Consider the following 10514-nt stretch of genomic DNA (forward strand, 5'->3'; position numbering starts at 1 on the left):
CATTCAGAAAAAGTATACAGACTTAACACATTTTAGCTTTTTTAGAAATTTTGCAATATATTAAAAGAATGAATTAAAATTAAGTTAGTTTATTAATTTTTTTATTGGATTAACTACTTTGAGTAATCTTTTTTCCTTGGGTCCAAAATTCTGAGCAACATGAATTGAAAGAACAATATAACAGGAATTAATATCATTAACTTTCAGTCATTTTTATACTATAATCAAAGATAGTTCTCAATATTATGAATTTATTAACGCAAAATAAATAGATATAAACTAAATAAGAACGAAGGATCTAATTTATATTCGTATAGTATGGTTAGTTAAGAAATTAAAGTTAAGTTTTTAATATTCTTAGTATATTGAAAAAATGTGAAATATTTAAAATAAATAAATAAATCAACGTATTAATCAAGAGAAAATGAGTTGGAAAATACCTATTAAATTTAAGTAAGGAGTATAAAATTTTTTTACAAACCTTATCCCTCATTTCATAGTGTTATTGATTAACATGCTTTCATTATATTTGTTTTTGAAAAGATGCTTTTATTATAGTCGATAAAAAGAAAATTTGTCAATAGTAATGTTAGATAACCAAACAGCCAACATTAGTTATTTTTTTAATTTATTTTATTTATCTCAAATTTCATAACTTAAATAATAAATTTTTTATTCTAAATTTTAAATTATAATCCTAAATAAAGTATTTGAGAAGAAAACTATCATAAAATATAGTAAACTATAAAGTATATAAAAGAATTTATATTTAATAGCATTTAAAATAATATATATTCACTAAAATAATTTTTTTAAATTTATATTTACTTTCAATTAAGAAAAAAAATTACCAATTTTTTGTTTTTTCAAAATTATTTCAATATTTGCTATAGTATATTTTTTTCATGAAAACATTAATAAAATACTGTAAATATATGGTGGGGTTGGTTTGATTAATTAGTAGTAATTATATATATTATCATGTTACAGATTCGTTAATAGATGAGCTTTTTATGGTAGGTAATAGTATTTTAGTGGATTTTGTGATTGTTGCTCCATTTTTTTTTTGTTTTAGTCAGAGATGGTTGTTCCTTTCAATTCTAGTTACGTTGTTCTTTCAATTCCTGTTGCTCAAAATTTTGGATTCAAGGTTAAAAAAAATTGCTAAAAATAGTTGATCCAATAAAAAAAATTAACAAACTAACTTAATTTTAATTCATTCTTCTAATACACTGCAAAAATTTTGAAAAAGTTGAAATGTGTCAAGTCCTATATATTTTTTTTGAATGGTCAAAACGGTAAAAGAGAACACTTGTTGTCTCTAAATATAAACCACACATATTCCTCATGTGTAGAAGCTTTTTTACTTCTACACCGTAGCATTGCCCTTGGATTTATACTTGAGAAAAAATAAAAATTGATTCAAATTTTGTTGAGAAACAAGATATTTAGAAACCTCTTGATCAGTATACAAGATGAATTTTAAAGCAACAAATAATGACTATGATGGGTTAATACTCGCACAATTGCATAAAATTCTTTATCATGGCTAGAATACTTCATTTTAGCATCATAAAGCTTTTCGCTAAAGAAAGCAATTGGTCAACCTTTATGAAAAAGGACAACACCAATTTTAACATTTGAAGCATCGCGATCAACTTCAAATATTGAATCAAAGTTGAAAAGTTCAAGTAGAAAATCTAAAAAAATCCATTTTTTCAATGCCTCAAAACTCTATTGCGTCGTACTCTAAAGGCATCATGCTTAAAACATTAGTAGGTGGGAAGCAACACTGAAGCTAAAATTCTTAATGAATCACTAATATTATGAAGTTAATTTTGGAAGTTCTATATGTCGTGCAATGTTCTTGGAGTAGGCCAATTAACAATAGTATCAATTTGCTATAGTTTACCTTAATGCCTTCACTTGTAACAATATATCCCAAAACCACAACTTTATTCGGTAAGAAGTTACGTTACTTAAGATTAGTATATAGCTTTCCTTCTCGAAGCACTCCAAATACTTAGCGTGGATGTGCTAGATGTTCATTATGGTCCTTAGTAGATATTAGGGTAAAGTTCAATTTTGGTCCCTAATGTAGAGGTCAAAAATTTGTTTCGTTTTTAAGTTTTTTTTTAAAATAATAATAATAATAATAATAATAATAATAATAATAATAATAATAAAAGGGAACGTTGTGGGAGAGGGAGGAGAGGATCGTGTTGTATCGAAGGCTCAGGGTAAGAAAGCTGCGCTAGGGTTGGACGAAGTGGAGGAAGGGGACGAAAACGTCGATTGGATGGCTTCCCAAAGTTCCAGATCGTGTCGAATTCGATCACCTACAAAGGAGATGGTATGTGGGCATGGAGAGAGGCCGATTCTACGTACCACAACAACGAAGGACAACCCAGACCGACAATTTTGGGGTTGCGTCTACTATGAGGTATTTTGTTGGCCTCTAATTTGTGAGATTGAGTTTCTCCATCTGGGTTTCCTTCATCTTATGAATTCTGGGTAGAGATAGGTTCAGGACGCCTGTGATTTCTTTAGGTGGGTGGTGCACGAAAATTACATTCACACTCTGTAATTCCGCACAACTAACCAGCAAGTGCACTAGGTCGTCCAAGTAATACCTTACGTGAGTAAGGGTCGATCCCACGGAGATTGCCGGCTTGAAGCAAGTTATGGTTATCTTATTATTCTTAGTCAGGATATCAATAGTGGTTCTTAGTTTTAATTGCGAAGAGTAAAAGACCATGAATTAAATGATACTTGTTGTGCAGTAATGGAGAACAGGTTGAGGTTTTGGAGATGGTCTGTCTTCTGAATTTCTGCTTTTCTATTGTCGTCTTCTTCACGCACGCAGGTCTCCTCCCATGGCAAGCTGTATGTTGGTGGATCACCGTTGTCAATGGCTACCAGCCGTCCTCTCAGTGAAAAGGGTCCATGTACATGGCTAATCATCTGTTGGTTCTCACTTGTGTTGGAATAGGATCCAGTTATCTTTTTGCGTCTGTCACTACGCCCAACGTTCATGAGTTTGAAGCTCATCACAGACATCCCCTCCCAGATCCTACTTGAAATACCACAGACAAGGTTTAGACTTTCCGGATCTCAGGAATGCTGCCAATTGGTTCTAGCTTATACCACAAAGACCCTGGACTCACGGATTGAACGCTTCATTGTCAGGAGAGGCAGTCAAACTCGTAAACCAGAAACCCAAGAGATAAACATTCAATCTAAGGTAGAATGGAAGTGGTTGCCAGGCACACGTTCATAGGTTGAGAATGGTGATGAGTGTCATGGATCATCACATTCATCATGTTGAAGTGCGAATGGATATCTTAGAATAGAAACAAGCATGATTGAATAGAAAACAGAAATGATTGCATTAATTCATCGAGACACAGCAGAGCTCCTCACCCCCAACCATGGGGTTTAGAGACTCATGCCGTAGAAGATACAAATTCAGATGTAAAATGTCATAAGGTATAAAATAAGTCTCTAAAAGTAGTTTTTATACTCAACTAGTAACCTAGGTTTACAGAAAATGAGTAAACTAAGATAGATAGTGCAGAAATCCACTTCCAGGGCCCACTTGGTGTGTGTTGGGACTGAGCATTGAAGCTTTCACATGTAGAGACCTTCCTTGGAGTTGAACGCCAGTTTGTAACTTGTTTCTGGCGTTTGATTCTAGCTTGCAACTTGTTTCTGCCGTTTAACGCTAGAATAGGGCAGAAAGCTGGCGTTGAACGCCAGTTTGCGTCATCTAAAATCGGGAAAAGTATGGACTATTATATATTTATGGAAAGCCCTGGATGTCTACTTTCCAATGCAATTGAAAGCGCACCATTTGGATTTTTGTAGCTCCAAAAATTTTATTTCGAGTATAGGGAGGTCAAAATCCAACAGCATCAGCAATCCTTTATCAGCCTCTGAATCAGATTTTTGCTCAGGTCCCTCAATTTCAGCCAGAAAATATTTGAAATCACAGAAAAACACACAAACTCATAGCAAAGTCCAAAAATGTGATTTTTGCATAAAAATTAATAAAAATATACTAAAAAGTAGCTAGATCCTACTAAAAACTATATGAAAATACCCCCAAAAAGTGTATAAAATATCCGCTCATCACAACACCAAACTTAAACTGTTGCTTTTTTCCAAGCAACTAGATAAACAAAATAGGATAGCACGAAGATCAAGAGGCAATCTCAGAGTTTTACATGAAGCTCAATTCTAATTAGATGAGCGGGACTAGTAGTTTTTTGCTTCTGAATAGTTTTGGCATCTCACTTCATCCTTTGAAGTTTAGAATGATTGGCATCCATAGGAACTCAGAATTCAGATAGTGTTATTGATTTTCCTAGTTTAGTATGTTGATTCTTGAACACAGCTACTTTATGAGTCTTGGCCGTGGCCCTAAGCACTTTGTCTTCCAGTATTACCACCGGATACATAAATGCCACAGACACATAACTGGGTGAACCTTTTCAGATTGTGACTCAGCTTTGCTAAGTTCCTAATTATAGGTGTCTAGAGTTCTTAAGCACACTCTTTTGGATCACGACTTTAACCACACAGTCTCAAGCTTTTCACTTGGACCTGCATGCCACAAGCACATGGTTAGGGACAGTTGGATTCAGCCGCTTAGGCCAGGATTTTATTCCTTTAGGCCCTCCTCTCCATTGATGCTCAAAGCCTTGGATCATTTTTATCCTTTCCTTTTGGTTTTAAGGGCTATTGGCTTTTTCTTTTTTTTTTCGCAGGCTTTGTTCTTTACTGCTTTTTCTTGCTTCAAGAATCAATTTCATGATTTTTCAGATAATCAATAACATTTCTCTTGTTCATCATTCTCTCAAAAGCCAACAATTTTAACATTCATAAACTTCACTATCAGAATTATGCACTATTCAAGCATTCATTCAGAAGACAAAAAGTGTTGCCACCACATATAAATAATTTGAATTTTTCTTATTAAGAACTCGAAAAAAATTGCCTCCTTATTCTAAAAATATATACTATTTTATTCATGTTCAATGATGATGAGAAAAATAAATTATAACTTACTTGGAGATGATAAAAATAAAAATAAAAATACTAATTACTACTACTCACATGACTCCTAAGATAGATTTCTAATAGCAGAAGTTATCACAGAATTAAGATTAGCACTCAACAACCTTTAATTTGGGAGGTGGATGCTCCTTCCATTTATGGGTTGTCTGGACCTTCAAGAGAAAGCTTCTGGCGCTTCAGCTCCTGTAGTTCACGCCCTTGCTTCTCCTGTTCCTTAAGCAGTTTGTAGATCATACTATTTTGATTCTGTTGTTCTTTCTTAAGTTGATCCATAGTTTCTTGCAGCTTGGTGACAGATGCTTCTAGGCGGGTCCAGTAGTCAATCTGAGAGATTTCTGGGAGGAACTCCTGCGCCCTCATTTTGATGGAGTTTTCTTGTACTTGTTGTCCCTCCATTGACTTCTTGGTGATTGGATGTTCGACTGGAATGAACTCATCTACTCCCATCTTCACTCCAGCCTCTTTACATAGCAGAGAAATCAAGTTTGGGTAGGCCAATTTGGCATCCTTGGAGTTCTTATTTGCAATTGTGTAGAGCTCACAAGAAATCAGTTGATGAATCTCCACTTCGTTTCCTTGTATAATACAATGGATCATCACTACTCTCTTGATAGTGACTTCGGAGCGATTGCTGGTAGGCAGTATGGAACGCCCAATGAAATCTAGCCAGCCCCTAGCAACTGGTTTGAGATCCCCTCTCTTGAGTTGGTTTGGAACACCTTTTGTGCTGGTGGTCCACTTGGTTTCCGGGATGCATATGTCCTCTAGAATTTGGTCTAAGCGCTTATCATCACACACCATTCTCCTATTAAAGGATTCTGGATCATCTTTTAGTTGAGGCAGCTTGAAGACCTCTCTTATTTTGTCAAGGTGGAAGTAAATCATCTTCCCTCTGACCATGGTTAGAAAGGTATAGAAAGTGGTTCCAGTCATTCTCTACCTCTCTGTTTGCCACAGATTTGAGTAGAATTTCTGAACCATGTTTCTACCCACCTTTGTCTTGGGATTAGCTAGAATTTTCCAGCCTTTGTTTCGAATCTGCTCTTGGATCTCCGAATATTCGTCTTCTTTCAGATCGAATTTAACTTCCGGGATCACTGACCTTAGAACCATTATTTTGTGGTAATGGTCCGAATGTTCCTTGGTTAAGAACCTCTCTTGATTCCAAAGTGATTTTGGATTATTCTCTTTCTTGCCTCTTGAAGTGGTTTGTTTTCTCTTAGGAGCCATGATCTTAGTGAGTCTTAGCTCAGTGATCACGCAAAACACACCAAACTTAGAGGTTTGCTTGTCCTCAAGCAAAAGAAAGGAAAGGAGAGGAGAAGGAGGAGAGCCAAATTCAAATTGTGGAGGAGAAGGGGTGGCCAAATTTTAATTTAAAAGGAAGGGGTGGGTTCGAAAATTTTTGAAAAAGATATTATAGAAGATATGATTTGTAAGAGATAAGTATGAAATGCAAAAGATGTGATTTTAAAATTGAAAAGATATGAAAGAATTTTGAAAAAGATAAAATTAAATTGGAAAAGATATTATGATGAGTTGAAAAAGATTTGAAAAGATATTAAAAAGATAGATGGGTTTTACAAAAAAATTTGAAAAGAAATAAAAAAAGATATATGAGTTTTTTTTAGGATTAAGAGTTATTTTTGAAATTTGAAATTAAAAGATGAGGATTTGTAATATGTTTATGCAAGAAATTATGGATGAAAACATGAAAAATAAAAAAAATTGAGTTGGAAAACAAAACTACCTCCCTTCCACGTTCCTGGCGTTAAACGCCCAAGAGTTGCTTGTTTTGGGCGTTTAACGCCCAGCCAGGTACCCTGGCTGGCGTTAAACGCCAGAAAATCTTTATCACTGGGCATTTTTCTAAATGCCCAAGATGCTGCAGTTTTGGCGTTAAATGCCCAGAATGGCACCCATTCTGGAGTTTAACGCCCAGAAAGATACCCTTACAGGCGTTAAACGCCCAGAATGGTGCCCATTTTGGTGTTTAACGCCCAAAAGTGCCTCTTACTGGCGTTTTCGTGCCAGTGAGCTTCTTTTCTCTACTCTCTGCTCTGAATCCTTCTGTAACTCTATGAACTCCTGTAAATGAGAATTACTTCTGATGATAATTTATTAAACTCCTATAATTATTATTTAAATAACAAATAAACTACAGTAATGGTTGGGTTGCCTCCCAGCAAACGCTTCTTTATTGTCTTTTGCTGGACCTTACTGAGCTTTAATCTAGTCTCAGTTTTGAGCATTCTTGCTCAAAATTGCTTTCAAGATAATGTTTGACTCTCTGTCCATTAACAATGAACTTTTTGTCAGAATCACTATCATGAAGCTCTACATATCCATATGGTGACACGCATGTAATCACATATGGTCCTCTCCACCGGGATTTTAGTTTCCCAGGGAATAGCCTGAGCCTAAAGTTAAACAGCAGAACTTTTTATCCTGGCTCAAAGACTCTGGATGACAAGTTCTTATCATGCCATCTATTTGCTTTCTCCTTGTAAATTTTGGCATTTTCAAAAGCATTGAGTCTGAATTCCTCTAGCTCATTCAGCTGGAACAATCTTTTCTCTCCAGCTAATTTGGCATCAAGGTTTAGGAATCTGGTTGCCCAGTAGGCTTTATGTTCCAGTTCCATAAGCAGGTGACAGGCCTTCCCATACACAAGCTGGTATGGAGAGGTTCCTATAGGAGTCTTGAATGCTGTTCTGTATGCCCATAGAGCATCATCCAAGCTCTTTGCCCAATCCTTTCTACGGGCAATTACAGTCCATTCCAGGATTCTTTTTAATTTTCTGTTAAAGACTTCAGCTTGCTCATTGGTCTGTGGATGATATGGAGTTGCCACCTTGTGGCTGATTCCATATCGGACCATAGCAGTATAAAGCTGTTTATTGCAGAAATGAGTGCCTCCATCACTGATTAGTGCTCTAGGGACACCAAACCTGCTAAAGATATGTTTCTGGAGGAACTTCAGTACTGTCTTAGTATCGTTAGTGGGTGTTGCAATTGCCTCCACTCATTTAGATACATAGTCTACTGCCACCAGAATGTAAGTGTTTGAGTATGATGGTGGGAAAGACCCCATGAAGTCAATACCCCAAACATCAAACAACTCAATCTCTAAGATCCCTTATTGAGGCATGGCGTAACCATGAGGCAGATTATCAGCTCGCTGGCAACTGTCACAGTTACGTACAAACTCTCAGGAGTCTCTATAGATTGTAGGCCAGTAGAAGCCACATTGGAGGACTTTGGTGCCTGTTCGCTCACTTCCAAAATGTCCTCCATATTGTGATCCATGGCAATGCCATAGGGTCTTCTGCACCTCTTCTCTAGGCACGCACCTATGAATTAGTCTATCTGCAACTCCTTGGGGATGAATCTTGCAGCTTTATAGTTTGCAATGTCTATAAACCATGGCACTTCCTGAATGGTAAAGGGTTGCTCATTCGGAAAGGTTTCAGAGATCTCAGTGAGGGGGAGAGACATCCCTTCTATTGGTTCTATCCGGGACAGGTGGTCTACCACTTGATTCTCTGTCCCCTTTTCTGTCTCTTATTTCTTTATCAAACTCTTGCAGAAGCAACACCCATCTTATGAGACTGGGTTTTAAATTTTGCTTTGTGAGTAGATATTTAAGAGTAGAATGGTCAGTGTACACAATCACTTTTGATCCTACTAGATAGGATCTAAACTTGTCAATGGCATAAACTACTGCAAGCAGCTCTTTTTCTGTGGTTGTGTAATTATTCTATGCGTCATTTAGAACACGACTAGCATAGTAAATGATGTGCAGAAGCTTATTATGCCTCTGTCCTAATACTGCACCAATAGCATGGTCACTGGCATCACACATTAATTCAAATGATAATGTTCAGTCTAGTGCAGATATGACAAGTGCTGTGACAAACTTAGCTTTCAGAGTCTCAAAAGCTTGCAGACACTCTGTGTCAAAGATAAATGGTGTGTCAGCAGCTAGCAAGTTGCTTAGGGGTTTTGTAATTTTTGAAAAATCCTTTATAAACCTCCTATAGAATTCTGCATGTCCTAGAAAGCTTATGATTGCCTTAACATTGGTAGGTGGTGGTAATTTTTCAATTACCTCTACCTTGGCTTGGTCCACCTCTATCCCCTTGTTCGAAATTTTGTGTCCAAGGACAATTCTTTCAATCACCATAAAGTGACATTTCTCCCAATTTAAAACCAGGTTGGTCTCTTGGCACCTTTTCAGAACAAGTGCTAGATGGTCAAGACAGGAGCTGAATAAATCTCCAAATACTGAGAAGTTGTCCATAAAGACTTCCAGAAATTTTTTCGCCATATCAGAGAAAATAGAGAGCATGCATCTCTAAAAGGTTGCCGGTGCATTACACAGACCAAATGGCATCCTTCTGTAGGCAAATACTTCAGATGGACATGTGAATGCTGTTTTCTCTTGATTCTGGGGATCTACTGCAATTTGGTTGTAGCCTGAGTAGCCATCCAGAAAGCAGTAATAGTCATGACCTGCTAGCCTTTCTAGCATTTGGTCTATGAATGGTAAAGGAAAATGATCCTTTCTGGTGGCTGTATTGAGTCTTTTGTAGTCAATACACATACGCCATCCTGTAACTGTTCTTGTAGGAACCAGTTCATTTTTTCATTATGAACCACTGTCATGCCTCCCTTTTTGGGTACAACTTGGACAAGGCTCACCCAGGGGCTATCAGAAATAGGATAAATAATCCCATCCTCTAGTAATTTAGTGACCTCTTTCTGCACCACCTCCTTCATGGCTGGATTCAGCTGCCTTTGTGGTTGAACCACTAGTTTGGCATTATCCTCCAGTAGGATCTTGTGCATGCATCTGGTTGGGCTAATGCCATTGAGATCACTAATGGACCACCCAAGAGCTGTCTTGTGTGTCCTTAGCACCTGAATTAGTGCTTTCTCTTCCTGTGGCTCTAAGGCAGAGCTTATGATTACAGGAAAAGTTTCACCTTCTCCTAGAAATGCATATTTTAGGGATGGTGGTAGTGGTTTGAGCTCGGGTTTAGGAGGTTTCTCCTCTTCCTGATGAGTTTTCAGAGGTTCTTTTATTTCCTCTGATACCTCTAGATCAGGCTGAACATCTTTAAAGATGCCCTCTAGCTCTGATTCGAGACTCTCAGCCATACTGATCTCCTTTACCAGGGAGTCAATAATATCAACTCTCATGCAGTCCTTTGATGTGTCTGGATGCTTTATTGCTTCAACAACATTCAGCCTAACTCATCCTCATTGACTCTCAGGGGTCACTTCCCCTTTTTGGACATCAATGAGGGTTCGTCCAGTTGCTAGGAAAGGTCTTCCTAGAATGAGGGTTGCAGTCTTATTCTCCTCCATTTCCAGCACTACAAAGTCAGTGGAAAAGGCAAATGGCCCAACTGTGACAATCAAATCCTCAA

The sequence above is a fragment of the Arachis duranensis genome, chromosome 7, assembly GCF_000817695.3.
Source record: "Arachis duranensis cultivar V14167 chromosome 7, aradu.V14167.gnm2.J7QH, whole genome shotgun sequence".
Lineage (NCBI taxonomy): Eukaryota > Viridiplantae > Streptophyta > Magnoliopsida > Fabales > Fabaceae > Arachis > Arachis duranensis.